The sequence below is a fragment of the Argiope bruennichi genome, chromosome X1, assembly GCF_947563725.1.
Source record: "Argiope bruennichi chromosome X1, qqArgBrue1.1, whole genome shotgun sequence".
Classification (NCBI taxonomy): Eukaryota; Metazoa; Arthropoda; class Arachnida; order Araneae; family Araneidae; genus Argiope; species Argiope bruennichi.
In genome coordinates, this window is record NC_079162.1 from 87,848,133 (window position 1) to 87,872,704 (window position 24,572).

Genomic DNA, 24,572 nt, shown 5'->3' on the forward strand with positions numbered 1-24,572 from the left:
CAATTCAAAAAAATGCTTTAAATGAAACAGATGTTTATATTTTATATTATTTGAGTTAAATCAATAAACGTAGTTTTGGAAAAAATGTTGCAATGCAATTGCCATGGCCTATTACCCATAATTATAAAATTTCTAAAAGTTAAATTAAAAAATGCATGCGACTAAAATTTTATACAACTATCATGTCCTGTTAGCCATATTTATAAAACTTTCTAAATGTTCAGATAAAAAAAATGCATGCGCCTAAAATTTTATGCAACTGTCATGTCCTATTATTCATATTTTTAATAATTTCTAAAATTAAAGATAAAAAATGCATGCGACTAAAATTTATACAACTGTCTTGTCTTATTAATCATATTTATAAAAATTTCTAGAAGTTAAAATAAAAAATTCATATTCATGCGACAAAATTTATCAAGTTTTGAATTTCACTGTATAAACACTACTATAAAAACTACGCAGTTTGCAATTTGGATTCAATCATTCTTATTTTAAAACTGGAAATAATAATCGTCGTGAACATTAACAGTTGTGTTTAAACAATGGCGATTAGAAACAAAAAGCAAAATCTATCAATTTTTCTCCCGCGGTTTTAACTAAATATTTATTTGTGACTGAAAACAATTTATAGACAAATTTTTTTTCACCCAGCTCGGAAAAATTTCTCTAGAATAAAGTTATAAATCACGTCGTTTCGCTAGTGTCAAGATTACGACATAGAAAGCATATCGAAAAACCCAAGAATTCGGGATTTTTTGCAAAGGAAAATGGAAAAAAATCTTTATCTTGGATCCCGATAGTCTGGTAGTGAAAAAAAATGGAGAAAAAAATTTAAAAAAAACGCTTATGTATCTTAATCAAGTTACTTGAAATTACAGACTTTGAAATACTGTTTAAGAATAGCAATTGAACAATTAGATACAGTTCTTCCTTAATTGTTCTGTTTGGTTTTTACTTACTTTTTGGAGGGTATCGTTTCTTTCTCTATCTTATTTGATTGACTTTAAACGTTAATAGCCTTTTTTCCCTTCCATTTGACATAGCGATAAATTGAATCACTGGATTGAGGCATAAAAAATAGGTAAATAAACGGAATAAAAAGTGAAGGGAGTGAACGGTAGAATTAAAACTGCCGTTTCGCTCCAATCAAGGAAAAGAGTAGAATTTTTTATATTCATTTCTTTATTCCTTCGTGAATTACAGAATTGGGAATTGAGAATTATACACGATTTTTGTACTCTTCACTGTTTTGCTAATTTAGTATCAATGGAAGTTCTGGAAAGAAACTTTTGCATTGTTTCAAAAACAGATTTAAATAATAATTTATTCTACAAATGATTATTAAATCATAATAAAAATGTTAGAAAATATTCAAAATGCATCGTGTCATCTGTTGCAATTCATTTACACCTGCTAGCACCAGATGTGCTTTAGTTTTAGATCTTTCACTTAAAATGCAAACGATTTTATATTTTTACAATAACTATTGTCATTGTTATTATCATAAAAGGCAGATGATTAGAATTTCTTGCTAAGTTACATTTGTTATATTTAAATTAATTTTTATATTATTTTTATAAAAGAATAATATGTTTTTTATTCTGATCTTTCAACTCTTGAGTGACATGAAAAAAATTTATAAATTGAGAAGTTGATTATTGAACAAGTTATTTAAAAGTTAAATATGTTTAATCTTGAAATTAAGCGTCAATAAACATTATGGAAAATTATAGACTTGTCATTTGAAACATTTAGTTTATTTGTCCAATACTATTATACCTTAACTAACAAAATGGAATTAATTAATTAATTTTTATAAATAATATTATAACATTATGCTCAATTAAAAGAAATAATTTAAATAATTAATGAGAACTTTGTTCTTTTTTGCATAAAAAGGAATTCAAAAACAGACTTTTCTGAAACTAAATGCTCGACGAAATTTCAATATTAATTTCAAAACGAGATCAGAGGAAATAGTAAATTTCATTTTCAGGATGGATAGACATTTTTTTTATATTTTTATTCTAAATTTAGAATTAAAAAGTAATTGTCATGATTTTATTGTCAGGTTCTATATAAATGTAATATAAACGAATCAGTGAGGTAATGGAAAAAAGCGGACATGCTTACCAAAATTAAAAAATGAAAAACTTTTTTATTTGTATAACTAAGAGAAATATCTGTATTAGAGCAATTTTCACCAAAAATGTTAATTATTATTATACATTCTGTTACACGACCAAAGGGATTACAGTTGAATATCATTATGCTATAATTTTTTTTTATTGGGATTACCTTTACCTGTTTTATTTTACTCAGTATTATCTTGACATCTATGATACTTTCTGTAGAATATTTGCACTTGCTTTTACCTAAGAAATCTTTATAAAGCCCTTTAGATGGTAAAGAATTTTGAGGAGTCTTTTCTTAAAATCTGAGCTAAAATTAATACAAAAAAACTGAAAAGTGTAATTGGTATGTAGTAAAATCTGATAGATCTATGTCCAAATTAAAAATTTTCATTGAGAAATCTTTTATTACACTTAGTTAGGAAATTTCCTTAATTTCAAATCCGATAATTTTGCTTTTTAAAATTCTTATTACAATCTACGGCGCGCAGAGTTTTCCTGTAATTTCAAATAAGAATTATTTCGTTTTAAAGATTTTTATCACGTTAAGCTATTTTGGGGAATTATCGAATTCTTGAACCGATTTTGAATAGAGTCATCTTTTAAAAACCCTGTCAATTTGAGGGTTAAATATATAAGAGTTGCGTTTATACGTATATGTAAGATTTTACATCTGAAATATTAGATAATATAAAAATTGCAAATATAGAAAGAGTTAATTAAATTTGCTTGGAGTGTGTTGAAAATTCGTTAAAATTCTCTTTGATCGCTAGAAAGTTGCGAATGAATAGATTCGTTTTTTAAGTATATTTAAAGGTTACATCCGGTCTGTTGATTACGAGCTAAAATTCAGCAGAGAATTTTCGTTTCAAATTAATTTCAAAGCTTATTCAAGTATATATATTACTCAAATGTATTAAATTCCATTACATTTTTCGGGGAAATTTTAACGAGACAGTTAAAATAAGGACCAAAAACCTGATCTTTTGTTAATAGATCCAATAGAAATACATTACGTTTTATTTTGATAAGAATATAATTTAAAAAAGTTTTTATAGAAAATGGTTCTTACCTACAAAGTAGTTAAAAGAGGACCCTTTTTTTTCTTTATATTGGAAAAATCAATTTATGATCACATGATACCCACAAAGTAAGTCCATAAAACTTCATTTTGGAATTCACCATTCGTTTCATTTCTTGTAAATTAATTCGAAACCTGCTCAAGACATATGTATTTATTTTTTTTAGTCAGAATTATTTAAATACGCATGATATCTTTCCAGAGAGAATTTTAACATGATAAATTATACCCTTTTATTATTATTATCTTAAGGATCCAATACATCTTATTTTATTAATAGTTTTGAATTCCTAGTAATGCAATTCATTTTAGCACAATATATTAGTTATAAAATAAAGTATTAAATTATATCTACTAGAATATAATTTAATACTTTTGAAAGATTTCAAGGCAACACCTTTGGCTGTTACCTTTCTTCAAAGCTGTTAAAAGATATTCAAAAAAGATTCATTTTTTTTTTTTTTTTTTTTTTTTTTTCATATTGGAAAAATGATTTTGAAGATTAATCAACTCAGGATCAGAAATTGCGCATAAAGTAGATAGCGAAATTTTCATTTTAGAATTCATCTTGCATTTTACAGAGGCAAAAAAAAATGGCATGACATCCAAGCGTAACATAGAATAACGTGTAGTTAAATTATAAATAACATGTGTAGTTACGCTTGTCATGTGACTGTGACATCACGTGAATTAAGCCCATTGATTTTCTTAAAGATTTATATAGTATTTAACAAGAGATTCTTAATAGCTCTTAACTACAACATTATCAATCAATTTCAAATGAATTCAATTTAATTAAATAATTCAATAATTAAATTTAAAATTATACCATAGAATTTCAAAAAATGGATTGATTTCTAGGAATTGTATCAATAGTTATTTATATTTTTCAAGAGATAAAGACTTAAAAAGAGCTTTTAAAATACCATTTCAATAATTATACAAATATGTAACAGCACTGGAAATGTCAAGTGTTTTTCACAAGTGTTATTCGAGAAAACTGCCCTCAAACTTTCTGCATAACTTATACATTAATAATGTGTCACCGTCGCCGAGGCACGAATAGTATAGTGGATGAGGCGCTGGCGTAGCCCCCAACGAGACCCGAGTTATATCCAGGATTAGCATTTCTTGCTTTTTTTTATGTTTTTTTTAATTTCAAATTAATTTAACAACTGACAAACAGTTTTAATTAATATGTTTTTCATCTTTTATGCAAAAATAAATATTTATTCTGCTAATTCTTGGATTATAATTTGATTTTTAGTGGAAAAATAATTATAAATACGAATATGTTCTTTTAAAATATTCAGAATTAAAATCAAATTAACAATTTAAAAATGGTTTCAATTAACATGATACTCATTTTTGCATAGAAACAAAGAACAAAGACTATAGAAGTCAGATAGTCAGAACAAAGACTATTATCTAGCATTTCAGAAGATATGAAAATTAATTTTAACAAATTAATTCAAAAATGTTTATTATTATTATTATTATTATTTTACAATATTTCGTGTTGCTGACTGGCAACCAGCTGCTCGGAACTTTACCACTCTTAAGGCTTGTTAAACTTACATCAAAATGTTATATTTACTTATTTTAACACCTGCTCTCTTTAATCGACATGATGAAGCAGAAACTGAATGTTTTTTCACAACTGGCAACTAACGCATTTCTCTTTCCTGAACCTATTCCAACATCTGATAAAACCAGACATCAACGCCTGTTTGTCGGGTGTTATTCAAAACTCGACTAAAACCTGACAAAGAAGTAAATTTTTTTTCAAACTCCGATGAAGAGTCCAGTGTTTTGGGAATTACTATCGAGCTAATTTCATACTAAAATAAGTTGCAAGCTCAAAAGAAACAAATATACATAATATCGATTTAAATAAATTATTGCAAAAAATTGAATAAAACCGATATGAAATGATTAAATTTTTTTTTTAGTATGTATGTATTTTAAATTGTAATCTACTGCTGCATTCAGATGAAATATTATAATCAAATTTTTATTTTGTTAGTAAATACAGTGTACCCACAGTCAGAGTCCCTAATCACAGTCTCATCCTTTCCTAGAGAACAAATTCCGCTGTAATAGACAATCTGTAAATAGGATTTATTGTTCTGCAGCAAAATGAGTTTTAAAAATTGCAAATAAGAGCTAAAAATTCAATCTATGCAGCACAATTATTATACAAAATGTGAAAAATGTACAATATGTACTCTTCTGTTTCCACATACAGAAACCTTCTACGTTTTGAATTCACCAATTCTTTTTGATTTCACCAAAATATGGTTATGTTGAAAGATGTAAGAGGATATACTATTGTTGTTTTAACCAAGCAATATATATATTAACATTTCACAAATTGCGATTTCAAAGTAGTACGATTCAAAATAAAATGGATATTAATATCAGGAAAGTATAACTAAAAGAAAAACATACCTAATCAAAGAATCCAAAAAAATTCTCTCCGCTGCGTGTAACCCTCCTACGGAGTAAAATCTTTTAACAGATACCGCCGCCAGTGTCTGAAAATGACATTAATCTATTTAACATCATATTAATAAATGTACAACTTCAAATTATGTTTTTTTTTTTTTGTTGTTGTTGTTCGAAAAAACGAAATTTACTTTTTTGTGATCGTAATTGTTGATGGATTTAAACCACATACGTATAGGATAAGTTATAATGACAAATATTTGGTCTACATATATAAATACACCTTGAAATGTTTATGCACTTCTCCTTATTTCTGGGATATCAAGGTATAACGATTCAAAGATCATTGATAGCCACATAAAAGTAATTTATACAGCCGCCTTTGGCGAAAAATTAGTTTCTCCGGATTAGTTGCTGTCAAACATTCCATTTAAATATTTGTGTCAATTGATCTTAATGTTTTCCTCATCAAAATATTTTAAAAATTCAAATTTTGATAGATATATAATTCATACGATTTCAGAGGCCTGCACTGTTCTGTTCACTATGCTATGCATCTCTCTACTTTTGTATCTATATCTTAATACATCTAATTTTATCACAATGGGAATATTTAAAAGTTGGCTCACTTTAAAAGTTACTTTATTATTGTCTGATTCTAAAGCTAAACCTTAAATGTAAGTAAAATAAAATTTCAAAAATTTTATTAAAAGCTTGTTTTACAAAGAAACTTACTCAACAAAGAAAAATAAGACACATCTTCATATACTCATCATCAAAAATGGGAGAAAAGTCAGCAAAAGTAAGTAGCAACAATGAAAACCATTTGTGTTTCACTTTAAGGATGAAATATATTGTTATTAACTATGCTTAAAATATTTTTAAAAATTAATTAAAAATAGAAAAATGTATAAGGTAAAAAATAGATGACATTGAAAAGATATTTTTTTCAATTTCAAAATGATATAATAATTACTTTTGTGCTTAAATATTTTATGAAGTTATTGCAAAAAAATTCGATTTATTTTTAACTAATTAAAATTTTAAAAAATCGTTTGAAGGTGCAAATTCCCATCCCTCAATGTGTGTGCGTGTAAACATAATTTTGCATATGCTTAGTCGAAAAGAATAAATCTTTGAAATTTAAATTCAGTTTATTTTACATTGGATGCATATTATGTACAGGAAAGAAGTAATAATAAGTAGACGTCTGCTTACGTCACGATATAAGAGCAAAGTGGCAGAAATATTTCCCTTCAGTTATTTTACTAAGAGATTCTAAAAGGGATTTCTTTGACACGTGTAGACTTTGAAAAGGGAATCTTAGGTATTTTTAAAAGAATGTCGTAATAATAGGGATTTTTATCTCTTCGCTCTGAGTGTGGGAAGTGCAAAAGTCATTAGTTTTTTTAGAGACACTGTTAGAATTTATAAAATAAGATAAAATTTGAGAATGAAGACATGAACTAAATTAAGACAAAAATTATGAAATTAATTAAGATTTAAATTAGATTTAAAAATATCATTACATATATATGTGCCAATTTTGGTATCTTTAGGTCAAATGGTCTGGTCTGTAAAGCGCTAACACACATGAAGATAGACGTACATTTATTTTTATTATTATTAGAGATTATAGTTTTTTTCAACCAAAAAATTCGTTGGGAAAGTTTCGTTCGAAAATAGGGGTATGAAGTATTGATGTCCTTAAATTAATGAGAAGATGTATTGAGACCACTGGATTTTCTATACGTAAACATTACCTGTCCAGCAAAACTTCATTAGCATTATTAAAACATAATCCAATAATGCTAATGAAGGTATTCTTCGTATAAACTCCGTTTGTAAAGAAAAACTCCGTTTGTGCCCCAAAATTAACGTAAGATTTAAATTTGACACCATTCTTACAAGTAAAGTGTTGGCAACCCTATTAAAAAAACCATTTGATAGCTGATAGTTTAGGGCTAGTAAAAGTGGAGCGTTACACATTTGAACAATGTGTTTTCATTGCTCAACAATATTTCAAAAATAATGAATGTCGATAGGAAACAGTTCAAAAATTTGAGAATTGGCCCCCTATATCGTGTGATTTAACACCATTGGATTTCTTTTTATGGGGTTATTTGAAGTCAAAGGTCTATGCCACAAGCCCACAAGCATGCATGCATTGAAGGAGGAAATTCAACGCTGCATCAACGAAATTCAGTCACATTTATGCAAAATGGTCTTACAAAGTTTGGACAAAAGAATGCGTATGTTCCAGCAAAGCCGTGGAAGCTATTTGCTCTATGCGTTATTACATGCATAATCCTATCCTATTTACTTTACGATTCAATAAAAATGTAGCAATTTAAAGAAAAAAAATACTTGATTTTTATTTAATTCAAATCTTTCGTTAACATGTTGTTCTATCGTGTAATGCTCCATTTTTACTAATTCTAATTATCAGCTGTCAAACGGGTTTTTTTTAATAGTTTTGTCAACATTTTACTGGACGAATGGGAGCAAATTTAAATCTTGCGTTAATTTTAAGATACCCTTTAGATAGTAACAGAAAATATTCCATACATCAATATCAACAACAAATGAAATCGAAATATAATCCTCACCTATAATTGCACATTCCTCAACTTAGAAAACAAGTATTATCGTACCTTAATTAGAATATCAACTGATTTATCCGGGTGAATAATATTTTAAATATCTCTAGAATCTCTGAAATAAGATCCAATATTTCAGACTGTGAAAATGCAGACCCATTTGAAAAACTGTTCCATTCTCTCTATTGGACTAGAACCAAGAATTTAAAAACAAACCAAAAATTTCCCGTTTTATTTAGATTCGCATATATTTAAATAAAGCAACATTTTTGGGCCGAGGCATTCCAGAGACATATAAATATCTACATTTTTCGAGCGCCGATGAGGAGGCGATATTTAATCGATACAATAAATTCTCATACAGCTGCACGATTGTTTGCTTGGATTCGGAAGTTTGCAGAGAATTTATAGAGTGCAAAATAAATAGGAATAAAATGCATAAACATGGTTCCCGCCGAATTCCAAGAATAGTCTTCCATGGACAGTTTGTAACTGCAATCAAAAGAATTGTGCGTGGAGTTTCTAAACAATATCCTCTCCATTTTTCAAATGATATTAGAATTTTATTTTTTGAATTAAACATCAGAAAAGATAGTCATAAATTATTTGATATGGTAGGAAAAATATTTAATAAATATTTATTGTAGAGAATTTCTGGTATTCTTCATTTTACCGAGATTATCGAACGTAGAGAAAGAGAAAAAAAATGAATAATAACTATAGCTTAATTTTTAAACATAGGAAATCTATAATATGTATTAATGATGGTGGAAATAGAATTTAGTGGAAACATTTTCACAATAGAATATATCTCATTTATTATTGCTATTCGGTTCTATTTCTCGTAAATGAAGTATACAAAATATTGTAATAGACAAAACATTCGACTTCCAGATTTTGATTAATCATCATATTTTACACCTTCCAGAGACTAAAAAACACATTTTGGATCCGTCATTAATTTAAAAACGCTTTAAGCTAGACAGATGAAATTCGGCATATGCTCTTTACATCAAATTTCTAGATTTTTACAAAATTCAGAGCAAAATCTATTCTCAGGAAATGCGTCTGTCTGTCCAAGAGCGACTAAACATGATAAAAATTTAAAAAAAAGTTGGCTCACATTTTTAGCATTTAGAGTGTAGATCCGTGTGAAATTTTGAGCAAAATCTGTCAAAAGGTTGACAGTCTGTCGGTCTCTATATCTGATACATGTAGACGCGATAATTCAAAAACGCTAAAATTTAAATATATTTGGTACATCACATTGTTACTAAAATTACAGCAATGAGTCAATTTTTGACATCATTTGGTTTAAAAAAAGGTTCCAAAATACAAACTCGATTTTCTTCGCTATACAATGAAGCGCAAGCCGCTTATGTGCAAAACTGAAATAATATTAAAATAAATATCTAAATATTACAAAAATAAAACTTATAAACATAAATCTCTAAAAAGTATAAATATTAATAAAACGTAAATTTATTGCATTTACAATTCAATGAATCAATAAATGAAATTACTTCATAGTCAATCATCTTTAAATTACTCAATTTGGACATTATTACAAAAAATTGAAACAAATTTTTGTACTGTTTTCTGATGTTTTACCTTCATTAAACATACCATCTGCTTCCAACTTTAAAGGGCAGCTGATTTTAAATAATCACTTCATATGATTACATCAGCTTTATTTATGAATTTTGAGCATTTATTTTTAATTAAGAAGAAATAGATAAAATTATTAGGCTTTCTTTGCAAAACGTTATTTTGTGTAGATAATAAGGCCTCATAAATATGCTAATGAGCAAATAATAAACTGTAGTATTTCGAAGATATTTGCCATTTTAATTCTGATCTAATAGAAGCAAACGATTTTTTATTTTCGGGAAAAGTAGGAGTTGGAAAATTACTCATGGATTCTTATTTGTTTAGATTAGTATCGGTTTCCTTGATACATGCAAGATTTTTATTAAATAGATTTTAAATAGACAAATAGATTTTTATTAAAATTCCCCCACTTTTCAATCATTTCTAGTTGCTTTCTTCGAGACACATTTAATTAAATCTTCCTTTTTTTTAATTTTGTCTTCATTAACGATAAACTGTCTGATCTTTATATTTTTGTACAGCAGTATTGAAAATCTATATAAATGTAAGTACGTAATAAGAGAAAAATATTTCGAAAGCAATTTTGAAATTCATTAATGTAATGGGATTGCTTCATTAAAAGTTCTTAAATAAAACAATTTCCTGGTAATCAAAAAGGTAATAAAATAAATTGTATTATTAGTTAATAAATTACATTATTAATTAACTAATTTTCTTAAGTTATTGCAATTAAGATTATTTTCATCATTAAAACACAACATTAAAATTTTATTTTAGAAATAATATTAAAAACATAAATTTAATTTGTAATAAATATTGGATGATTTAAAATTTCAATAAATTAAAAATAATGTCTTAAAACATTTTTGCCACTTTAATAACTTTATTCCAATTTTAGCAAATTTATGTGTATTAAAAGTATTCTTTTCATTGGATACTTGGAATGCTTATATATCAAAGCTCCTTGTTCCACGGGGAGTGGGGGAGGGGGCATTTTGAAATTACGGAGGGAAAACTTCAGGAATGGTGGTTGGTTCTCGTCACTAATATGGGAACATGAATAGGTTGTACTCTGGCTCCTCCCATCGTTGACGGGACGTACTTCCTTAGGGAAGTGTTGTACCGTGGCCGGTGATGGCACTTAGGGCTCAACTACATTTCCTGTCAGTATTGCTATTGCGGCGGTCCAGATATTCAAGTTTTTCCGTGTGCCTTCCGGTGGGTCGGAGTAGTCAGTTTGTGATTATGATACCAAATCTTGTACTTGGCATATACTCATAATTATTGTTGAATTAAAATGATTTACAAATATATATAAGCCATGCTTTGTGGAATTTCATGCAGGTCATTTTGTCTCCTCCGCATTTTACTAAGAACTACTGCATAGTATGAAAAGCTGCTTTAAAAAGGAAGTACTCTCCTTTATCAATCATGGGATTGCTCATCTCCAACAGGTCAATGCTGGAGTTCCCTTATTTCAAACCACCATATAAGGAAATGATGATCCTCTAATTTCGGTTTGATTAATAATGGAATGGAAGGATTTGGCGGTAATTTCACTTTCACCATATCCACCAAATAATCCAGATCTTGCTCCTTCAGACTACTTTAAGTTTCCGTCTTTGGAATCTTATTAGTTTCGTGATAGGCATTTTTCAAAGTTGACGGTTTAAAAAAAAAGAGAACCTAAACAATTTTTGAGTCGAAACCATCAAAATGGTGCTTCTAAGAGATCTTTCAACTGGCAAAAAGATTACAAGGAATCATTGCTTATGATGGAATGTATTTTGCTTCATAATATTTTCTTGTTTTATTTTCATACTGCAATAAAGCCTGGTTGCAAGAAAAAAATGCTTTTAATATTTTAGCCTTTTGCTTATAAACTCCTTTGTATTACGGAGACTAAATTTACTTAGCATATGAAAGACAGGAAAGATTTTCTCGAAATTAAGTTGGACAACTGCACTCTCTACCTGACCAAACTTAAAGCTTTCATGCGTCCGCCAATTTTAATCTTATAAGAGATAATTTTAATCCTATAAATTTAGACTCAAAATAAAGCCTTCATTTCTCTCATAATTTGCATGAATATAAATAAAGAGCCTCTCCTACTATCTGCTATAAATATAGCTTATTATAAAATGTACTGCAAATAAAATTTTTATCTTAAGTAGAACAACGTCATATTCTTCATAGTTCACATGACATTAGAAGTTAAATTATATTACAAAGATAGGATTAAACGTAGCCATTTTCAAGTCGCTAATAATAAATCACCTGTGTAAGTTATGGAGTATTAAGAATTTTATTTGGAATCTCGTAGTTTCATATATAAATTATTGCTGTGTAAATACTACCTGAAATATAGATTTCTACAAAATTATTTAATGCAGAATCAAATAAAGTTAGGAAAAGATTTAGAAAGAAAGAAAAAGTCTGCGCGGATGTCTTCCGTTGCCATCCTCAAACTTAAAATAAGTGGGGGATTTCCGAAAACAACGACACGACTCATTTCTTATTACTGATTAACATTGATGAAAAACACAAGAAGAACGATAGCCATACATTTTACTCTTACAGTTATTAATTTAAAGAGTTAAATACAATTTGGCGTAGCATCATTCTTTATTTGTCCAAGTCACCAAAATTGCACCTTTTAATGAAAACTGCTTCCTTAAAAATGGTTTAAAATACCGAAAGAGTTGAAGAATTTTGTACTTTTATTATCTCATTTAGATGTTTTGAGTTTGCAAATATAAAGGTTGTCCCGAAATGAACGCAAGTATTGAATTTGCCACTATTCGTGCAGTAAAATTTTGGAAACGCATTAAAAACCATTTGATAGCTAATAGTTTAGGGTTAGTAAAAACGGAACGTTAAGTGATAGAACAACGCATTAACGCAAGATTTGAATTAAATAAAATACACAGGGGTTTTTTCCTTTAAATTGTTGTATTTTTTTTATCGTAAAGTACACAGAATAGGGTTAGGTATGGAATAACACATAGGGTAAATGGCAGTCATGGCTTTGCTGGCTCATACTTACTCTTTTGTCGAAATTTTCCATGACCATTTCACATAAATGTGGCTGAATTTCGTTGATGCAGCGGTGAATTACCTCCTTCAATGCACGCTAGCGTCTGGGCTTGTTGGCATAGACCTTTGGCTTCAAATAACCCCATAAAATGAAATCCAATGGTGTTAAATCACACGATCCAGGAGGTAAATTCTAAAATTTTCGAACTGTGACCGCCTGACATTCCTTATTTTTGAAATACTGTTCAAAAATGAAAATACGTTGTTCTATCGTGTAACGCATCATTTTTATTAACCCTAAACTATCAACTGTCAAATCGTTTTTAATAGGATTGCCAACAATTTACTGCAAGAATGGTGGCAAATTCAAATATTGCGTTAATTTTGGGACACCCTTTAGAATTTTGTAATATATTTTTCTGTCGCTTTCAGGTGTGTTAGAATTCTGAAATTCTGTACAAATGCGTTTTCTCAATGACAATACATGATTTTAATATTTTCAGAGCTTAATTATCAATGAACTACTTGATTTCATTTAATTTTGATTCGAGAGACACCAACTGGAAGAGATTTCGCGAAAAATTGGTTACTAAATTCCATAATCATGACAATAATGAATTATGAAATTTGTTAGACGTAACAGCAAAACAAGTGATATAAAAAATTTTTAATTCTATTCCTACTTAAGTCAACAAAGAAAAATTTTATTTTATTTTTATTAAATAATTATCAAAAAAATTATTAAGTATAAAAAATAAATATAAAAAAAAATATTGATTTTCGCAAGAATTGAACTCGAATTCTTCACTTTCACGTGAAAAATACTGAAATCCTTGCATTTTACCGATTAAGCTACTGCCTTTTGATTTCAATTTTCATTACAATCTGCTAAAACTCTATTTAAAGTATTAAAAATTAATTTAATTTAATTAATTAAATTTGATTAATGAATTAATATTTGAAAAAAATATATTAACATCAAGTGTCATCCACTACAAGTTTTAAAAAATGTATTTGAACTTGAGAGTATGAATAAAAAGTATTTTATTAACGATTGAAAATTTGAATAAGATATATAAATATATATAGGGAGAGTGTGAACTAATAGTAGGAATTGAAAAAGAAATAAGGAAATCAAGCTAAATATCAAAAGAGAGAGAACTCTTAAAAATATATTAAAAATTTAAATATCTTACGAATGCGATAAAATACCAAGTTATTTAAAGTAATTATATCAATGTTCCAGTTTTTTATAATAAATATTTATTTATAATTTAGAACAATAATGAAAGCGCATTTTTCGAAAACTAATTATTTTATCTGTGAATTTAATACAATCATGGCAAGTAAAAGATGAAACTAACCCCTGAAGCTTAATATAAATAACACATGAGCATTTACCGACATCGCCAAATTGGGCCAAATATTTTGATACGAGTAAGAATTACATGCATTTCATAACGAAATATAATTGAAAGGTGCTTAAGTAAACATTATGGTTAACTTATATAAACATTAAAATTAGATTAACTTGTATAAACATCGTTACATAACACTAAAACGTGAAAATAATGAGGTTGTTTCAAAACATAGTTCTTATTTTATTCGATTATTACTAAGCATATGTATCTCGATTGTTACTTCACTTATTTGCTTTTGCAGTTACTGAAACAGTTTGCTAAATGATGTAATTAAAAAACAAAAAAACAATACACTGTATGAAGTTTCTTTTGAAGTATTCATATTATATATATGCTTTATATATAATATTTACATTTATTAAATATAAAACAATAACGACTGCCTCAAGAAAGATAATCCGATCAGTGGATTCTGCTACTCCAGGACTATTGTTGGGTTTTTTTTTAGATTATAAATTTCAAAGTTTAATAATAATAAATTGATGAAAAAATTCTGAAATTGAAAATAAATAAATTGATACAAAAATTCTGAAATTGAAAATAAATAAATTGATGGAAAAAAATACATCTTTTTTTTATCCTGTGTTTTCTTTATAACGCAGACGATTTTATTTTTATTTCATTTATTCATTTCTTACTTTTATTTATGCTCTTTTTTTTCCCTTCAAACCAATTAAATTTGACTCCATAGAAAATAAATACTTTTGCTCAGAGATTCCACTAAACATACTTAAAACTAAGCACGCATCTCTGTTTATTCTTTACACAATAAGCATATAGTCAGAGCATCTCTTACATAAAATTCATACTTTCAAAGGCTTAAGTTCCCTAAATGCCAATTTTTATGCAAAAGTAACTCCTAATCGAAGAGAACTTATTCATTTCATCGGAAAAAGAACGCCTTGAGCACAACAAATTTAAAGCAGGTAAAATAAAATCATCAAAATCTAGAAATCGAATCTTTTAGCGACGGCGATAATTTGTATACTTCCTATGCGAAAAACAAAAATAATCTGTTACTGGTTATTAAAGCGCTTAAATTTATCTATATTTGTTCCTGAGCAGCAACAGTGAAATTTTCTTATTGAAAATAAATTGATGAAAAAAAAATTCTGAAACTGAAAATAAATAAATTGATGAAAAAAATGTATATTTTTTAATACTACGTTTTCTTTATAACGCAGACGATTTTATATATTCATTTATTTTTTTAACCTTATTTATTTTCTCTCTCTCTCTCTCTTTTTTTTTTTTTCTTTTCTTCGTGCCAATAAAATTTGACCTCCATATAAAATAAATACTTTTGCACCGAGATTCCATTAAACATGCCTAAAACTAAGCACGCATCTCTGTTTATTCTTTACGCAATAAACATATAGTCGGAACATCTCCTACATAAAACTCCTACTTTCAAGACTTAAGTTCCACAAATTCAAATTTTTATGCAAAAGTAACTCCTAATCGAAGAGAACTTATTCATTTCATCGGGAAAAAAAGAACGTCTTGAGCACAATAAATTTAAAGGAGGTAAAAAAAAAGACTTGGGGAGAATCTTAATTTTTTTTAATCTTTTGCGGCGTGTAGGAACTTTTTTTTTCTCCTTCCTTTGGTGCGTTTAGAAATTCAAGAAAAAGATAATGGAAATGTATTTTTTAAGTGGTGGATTGAGAAGAAAGTTTTATTGATTTTGATAAATGTCTAATTTTTATATTTTCTACTCGATATGGATTTTTGAAAGAAAGTTCTGAAGGCCTGGCTATTATTTTTTTTTTCAGTTTTCTCATCTTTCTTCTGTTTTGAAAAGGATATCGCTAATCAAAAACGTTCTTGTTTTTCTTGTATAAATTTAATTTCTATTACATCTTAACCGCATGTTTTTATTGAAGTAGCTGTACTGTAAAAAAAAAAAAAGTACCGAACAAAGAAAAAAAGAAGCACTTTGTCAAATGAAATAATTGAATTGAATTTTAAGCTTTTATTACAAGTTATTTTAAATTCAATAACTGAAAATATAACTAAACCATATTTTTTTCCTGATCACGGAAAAATGAGTATGGTAGAATGAGCAAAAATAACTGTTACTGCTGGTATAATAATCTTTTAAATACAATGAGAGAGATCATTTTTAGGTTATCATCATTAAGTCCTTTTTTATAACATTTGAAAAATGTTCTAAAAAAACTTTCATCCAGTGACTGCATACAAACTTTTATTTATTTGACAACATAATCATCATTTACTTAAAAACATAACAACCTTTTATTTATTTCTCTGATCAGGAAAAAATGAGAATGGTAGAATGAGTAAAAATAACTGTTTCTACTGGTATAATAATCTTTTAAATACAATGAAAGAGGTCGTTTTTAGGTTATCATCATTAAGTCATTTTTTATAACATTTGAAAAATGTTCTAAAAAACTTCCATCCAGTGATTGCATACAACCTTTTATTTATTTGACAACATAATCATTATTTTACTTAAAAACTTAATAACCTTTTATTTATTTCTCTGATCAGGAAAAAATGAGAATGGTAGAATGAGTAAAAATAACTGTTAATGCTGGTATAATAATCTTTTAAATACAATGAAAGAGGTCGGTTTTAGGTTATCATCATTAAGTCATTTTTTATAACATTTGAAAAATGTTCTAAAAAACTTCCATCCAGTGATTGCATACAACCTTTTATTTATTTGACAACATAATCATTATTTACTTAAAAACATAACAACCTTTTATTTATTTCTCTGATCAGGAAAAATGAGAATGGTAGAATAACTAAAAATAACTGTTTCTACTGGTATAATAATCTTTTAAATACAATGAAAGAGGTCATTTTTAGGTTATCATCATTAAGTCATTTTTATAACATTTGAAAAATGTTCTAAAAAACTTCCATCCAGTGATTGCATACAAAATTTAATTTATTTGACAACATAATCATCATTTACTTAAAAGCATAACAACTTTTTATTTATTTCTCTGATCAGGAAAAAATGAGTATGGGAGAAGAAGTACTAATAACTGTTAATGCTCGTAAATTAATCTTTTAAATGCTATTAAGAGGGATTGAATTGGAACATTTTTCCAAAATACTTCAATCCAGTGACTGCATAACAGTCTTTTATTTATTGGACAGCATAATCATCATTTACTTAAAAACATAACCTTTTATTTATTTCTCTGATCAGAAAAAAATGAGTATGGGAGAAGAAGTACTAATAACTGTTAATGCTCGTAAAATAATCTTTTAAATGCTATTAAGAGGGATTGAATTTGAACATTTTTCCAAAATACTTCAATTCAGTGACTGCATAACAGTCTTTTATTTATTTGACAACATAACCATCATTTATTTATTTAAAAACATAACCTTTTATTTATTTTCCTGAACAGGAAAAGTGATTATGGGAGAAAGAGCACATATAACTATCACTGCTCCTAAAATAATTTTTTTAAATACTGTGAAAATTGATTAAATTAATTAATTAAATTAAGAATTTGAAAAATGTTCTAAAACACTTCATTCCAATGACTGCATAACAACCTTTTATTTATTACTATTTTCCTATAGCATGTAAGACAAAATACTTATTTGCGATTATTAAATGGAGCTTCAACTTAGAATATACGCATTAAATGATCACAAGATCTAGCATAGAATTCGGTGTACTAAATGACTACATAGGAGCTAATGTAACTCATCACTAGCCCATTAACAAGCACTTTTCTGACGAGGTACGTCTCGTCGTCGACAATGACTTCAACATCATTGCTGTACAATCTATTGATAACGGTGCTACGATTCGTGGTGTCCCCCCCCGGGGAACAATGTACTGATATATTGTTGAAAATACTTTAAAATTTATTTGAGAAAAGGGGAAAACAAGTTTTTCGGAAGTTTGGAAGCATAGAAGCTAGCATGGGCAATTTAGTTCTGTCGAAATCCAACACAAATTGCAATTGAAATTTGAAACGATACATGATTTACAGTAATAAAGTGGTATCGTCTATTAAAATAAATTTTGTCTAAAGTTGTATCGTCTATTCAAATAACTGGTACTTTAATTGAAAGAAAAATGAGTGCATTATTGAATTGATTTAATTAGTGAATATATTCAAGGATAAATGCGAAGGGCCGCGGTGGCCTGGTGGTAAGGACTCGGCTTGTGAGTCGTAGGGTTTCAGGTTGGTGACCCGATTCCACTGAATAACCGTCGTATAAGGGGGTCTGTTGCACGTTAAATCCGTCAGGGCCAAACGTTCTCCCGCTGGTGTGGAGAGGGGGGTGCCAGCTCAGGTGTCGTCCTCGTCATCTGACCGCGGTTCAAAATGACGAGATCCATCCCAAAATAGCCCTAGTGTTGCTTCACAACGGGACGTTAATATAACTAAACTAAAACTCATGGATAAATGCACTTACTAATGATTACCTGTCTGTGGAGATAAAATATGCGAGTGAATTTAAGGCATATTCATTATTATTATTTTTTTTTGTTAAGCATTTTGCCACCTGAAAGAACAATATTAGGTTGAGAATAGTTTTAATAAAACTATCGAAACTATAAACAGAAAATTGTGAAGCAGGAAACATTAATTTTATAGGGAAATTAAATTCTTTCATAATTGGTTGGAGAAAAGAAAGTTTTACTTATTAGTATCATCTATGTATTTTTTTTTTTTTTACATACAGTGATTGCGAAGTAATTTTAATAGAAAAGATTGTACAATATTTTATTGTCTTTAAGAAAATGTAACTAACTTTTAAGAAATATATTTTAAAGTAACAAATAATAGTACATTAAAATTGAGCCATCAACTAAGTTAACGATACTTGTTTCTCAAATTGTACCGACAATTTCTTTAACAAAATTAGAGCAAAATTATTTTTTGAATCTGAAATCCATACCAGCATACAAGTATGAAACTAAATGTGGCATCATATGTACAGTATCATATCTCCTCCTTTTATTCCCTAACATATTAAAAAATCTTGGCCTTAGGTTTTGCTATTTTTGAACTAACATTGAAGTTTTAAATGTCTTTTTACTGCGTTCCATTGCTTTGGATAGTTCATTTAGAAACGCTATTATTTTAACTGCTTTCTGAGTTATTCATATTAAGATAAAGGTTTGTGGTATAATCTGAACTATGAAGAAATTATTTTAATAAAATTAGTATATTAAATTGTAACCAAACAAAAATTTCTAACAAGAATATAATAACATATTTTGTTACTGATTTTTAAGCAGTGTAAGACCATTAATTTTTTCATTAAAATATTGAATTGATCTTAGCTTAATGTAAACATTTGTTTACTAATTGAAGCCCTGTTCCACTTTTTGAAAAAAAAATTACTTCACAAACCACATTTATAACATTGAAGTCCAATCTAAATTAAAGTCCAAATGCAACAACTCTCTCCTAAAATGCATGAATTAACTTAAAATGCTGAAATTAACATCTATAAACAAAATGGATATTAATTTAGGTATTGTCAAATGTAAGGTTTAGATTTGGCCATGGAGTTCCTCTATATTTAAGATGTTGAACTAGCGGCCAAAGTTGATTTAAAGCTGCTCATTATTCATAAATATACTTAGTTGAATTAAAATTGTTCGAAATCGAACACGGAAGGAAAACAATTTTCATAAAAGAAATATGACATTATTTGGTTATTTAAGCTATAATTTGCTATTTAAGCTATAATATAATTTTCATTTATGAATAGAAGATCAAAAATGGAGAAAAAAAATTATTAAAAAAAAACCTTGTTGAATTAACCTGTTGGATATTTTGCGCCTTAAAAATGTCTGTTACATTCAATGATATGAATAATTTGATGACATTAGTTTTTTTTTTTTAATGTTGAATGTTTTACTGTGATTGTTATTTCTTTCAATAAATACGCTTATTTGTTTCGATAGTTTGAATTTGTTGCAACTTTTTATCAGTCAGACGTTAATTTTCTGAATCGGCTTTTCTTTCAATTAAAATGTATTAATGGAATTTAAAGTTTAATCTAAAACTTATCATCACTGTTATATCAAATTGTTGTCTGCTAAACTTGAAAAAAAAAACCCATTTACAGATGAAAAACACTTGCACAGAATAGTCACATCTGCTCTCAAATTGTTGATGTTTTCGCAAAATGATATATATCGTCTGTAGTTCTGTTACATCAAAAGGCCTTATGTTTTTTTTTATATTTAAAGTTATTTTGATATAACATCGACGACATATAAACTATGTATGTTTTGATGAGAAATACATCAAATTAATGATTTTCATTAAACTATTTACTGCACATTAGATATTTTATGGAATTTAAATTAAGATTAACATAAAAAATTAATATTTAATTAAAATCTAATTTATACATTTTTCTTATGTGTTTACATTTAAAAATGCAATTTAAAAATTCCAGAAGAATACATATTTACACAAACGATAAGAAGACTACATGGGAAGATGTTTCTTTTTATACACACTAAGTATAAATTCCGTTAAAAAAAAAAAAGCTGCACATCTTTGCACTCTCTGATGAATGAGAAAATTTTTATATACATCTTACTAAAATTCAGCTTAAATTGTTGGCATTATTGTAAACATGTTTATCTCGATAAATGTATTTTTATTTTCTTAGTTTTATGTCTGATTATTTGTCTTTTTTGCATAACCTGAATAAACCAAATACAGAAATGAAAGTTTTTTTAAATACGCTTTTACTCCTACATTATAAGTAAAAAAAATGCGTTTTATTAAATTCTTGTGGTTGAAACAAATTCATATAAACTTGAAGCGTAGGCAGAAATATTCAAATTAAACTGGAATTTCAATTACACTCTGAATATATTTTAATTTTCATTTAATGTTTAAGAATTTTACTGACTATGAAAACCTTGATTTGATACGCTTGAGATCTTAATTTCTATAGTTAAATGTTTTCAGAACTTCTTGCTCCAAGAAGTTTTTTTTTTTCCATTCAGAATTTTGATTTAAAAAAATATTCTTTTTAGGGTAAATAATAAATTATTTATTATTATTTCAACCTTCTACTCTTAAATCAATTTCAAAATTTACAATTACATCTATTGTGAAACCCATTAAATAATTTTTGTCTCAAATTCACTTCCTAGCTCATTTGGAATTCTAAACTTTAGTAGAATTAATCGGGCAGTTAATAATCCATTCTGAAAACCATAAGATATAGTATTTCATTGAAAACACAGAATTGAGCAAGATTTTGGATCAGCACATCGGGAAGCGAGTGACAAATCAAATGAAAAATTCCCAAACATGAAAGAAATTATGTTAATTAAAAGCGTTATAATAATAAACAGGAAAATGTATTTTTCTGTCTAAGTTGGAGTACTCCACCATCCAAACAAAACACTAAGGTTAAAAATTAAAATAAATGAAAAACAGAAGAGTAAACAGAAATCCATTAAAGAGTTAAATGAAATGGTGTTTTGTATAATTGAAAGAAACGATATAGAATATTTTATATTAATATATTTCAAAAAATAATGATAAATCTATTTTTTGGTAACTTCTAAAAAACTATTTTTCACTAGCCCACCGAATAAAAAAAATTAGCAAGTTATAATTGTATAAATGAATAATTGAATCTGTTAAGAGGTTTTCTAAAAATAGCTTTTAAAATATTTTTTAAGTGAATGAAAATCAGTTTAAAATATTTTGTTGCTTTAAAATTGGTATTAACAATAAGAAAACCAACAGTTACTAAAAGTATAAATGAATAATCGAATTTATTAAGAGATTTTCTAAAACTAGCTTTTAAAATACTCTTTGGAAAAAAAAGCGAATCAGTTTAAAATATTTTGATGACTTAGAAATGGTATTAACAACAATAAAATCAAGTCGCTTTATAAAATAATAGAATATTTTATATTAATAATGTACTTAAAAAATAATAAGTTTTTTTGGTAATTCCTAAAGAAAAGCCTATGTTCAATTAGCCCACTCAATAAACAGTTAGTATCAGCTATAAATGGAGAACTGAATTTATTAAGTAGTTTGCCAAAACTAGTTTTGAAAATAGTTTTTAAGCGAAATATAGTTAGTTTGTAATATTTTGTTGACTTAAAAATGACATTGACAATAATAAAACCAACAGTTACTAAAATTTGTAAATGGAGAATTTAAATTTTTGAAAGATTTGCTAAAACTACCTTTTAAAAAACTTTTTGAAAAAAAAATCAAATCATTTTAAAGTATTTTATTGACTAAAAATGTTATTAACAACAATGAAACCAAGTCACTTTATAAATTAATAGAATATTTTATATTAATATACTTAAAATAATAATTATAATTTTTTTTTGTAACTTTAAAAAAAAAAACCTGTTTTTCACTAGCCCACAGAATAAACAGTTAGTAAAAGTTATAAACGAAGAATTGAATTTATTACGAAATTTGCTAAAACTAATCTTTAAAATATTTTTTTAAATGAAAGCTAATTAGTTTATGATAATTTGTTGACTTAAAAACGGCATTGCCCAAAACAATACCAACAGTGACTAAAAGTTGTGAATGAAGAATTGAAATTATTGAGAGATTTGTTAAAGCTATCTTTTACAATACTTTTGTAGAAAAAAGCTAATCCGTTTAAAATATTTTGTTGACTTGAAAATGGTATTAACAACAATAAAATTAAGTTGTTCTATGAAACAATAGAATATTTTATATTAACATATTTCAAATAATAACAATAAATTTCTTTTCTTTTTGGTAACTTCTAAGGAGAAACCTGCTTTTCATTAGCCCACACAATAAACGGTTAGTAAAAATTATAAATGAAGAATTGAATTTATTACGAAATTTGGTAAAACTAGTTTTTAAAATATTTTTTTAAAAAAGAAGTGAATCGGTTTAAAATATTTTATTGATTTAAATATGGCATTAGCAACAATAAAACTAACAGTTACTAAAAGGTGCAAATGATGAAATATATTTATTAAGAGGTTTGCGAAAACTATCTTTAATTTTTTTTTAAAGAAAACGAATCAGTTTAAAATATTTTGTTGATTTAAAAACGGTATTAACAATAACAAAACCTAAAGTTGCTAAAATATGTAAGTGATGCAATAAATTTATTAGGAGGTTTACTAAAACTATATTTTTTAAAAAGAAAGCGAATAGGTTTAAGATATTCTGTTCATTTAAAAATAGCATTAAGAATAACAAAAACAACAGTCAATAAATTTAGTTCATCATTTACAACTTTTAATAAGAGGATTACTAAAACTATCTTTATTTTGCTAAAAGGAAGCGAATCAGTTAAAAATATTTTATTGACTTAAAAAATGTTATCAACGAAAACAAAACCAAGTCGCACTTTAAAACAAATAACTGCTGAAAGACGGCAGATAAAATTAAAGTGTACTTGGTTTCAATATCTAGAAACATACACTAGCTGAATGATCTAATTGAAAACTCGCGAAACACGAAATAGGACGCTCCCTTTCAGAAACGAAACTCAAATACGTAACCGTCTTTAATATAAATTGAAATAAAGATAATTGTTATTGTATTCCACTCTGGAATAATTTTAAATTTGATCGTTTCCCTATTTTCCTCCATTTCTGAAATACGATCTGCGTAGTTTAAACAATTATCGATTAATTGTATCGGATCGATAGCTCTGATCAATTTGAAATAGTTGAATCTTATGATACAAAATGATGGATCGCTGCGATGAGGTGATTTATTACAGCCTTCGGTGAAAGCAATTTACTTCCTGCTTTGCGAAACTCGGACGGAAGAGGAAGCTCGAATGCATATCAGCACAACTACTGAGTGATTTAAACCGAAAATTATTCAAACCAGCTCGCAAATGCCATGTTTCAATCGCCATGCTTGAGATTTATATTTATTGCTGATAATCCATTGAGAAATGTTTATAAATATTTCATTCATAAAAATCAGACTCGTAAGAAATGTATTATAATAATAATTATACTTTGAAAATGTGTCCATATGTTTCATACTTTCTGGGTAAATAGTTGCAAAGTTTAGGAAAAAAAATTCGATTATCAGCATTCGTGTTATATCAACTTTCAGTTAGAAACTTTCTAGCCAATGCAGTTGAATAAGGAGAAGAAAGCTCTAATGCATATTGGTATAGCAGCTGAATGATTCAAATAAAAAATTCAAACTGGCAGCCTTTCATTCACAACATTTGTATGTACTACCTAGTGACCTGAATCGACTAGGGA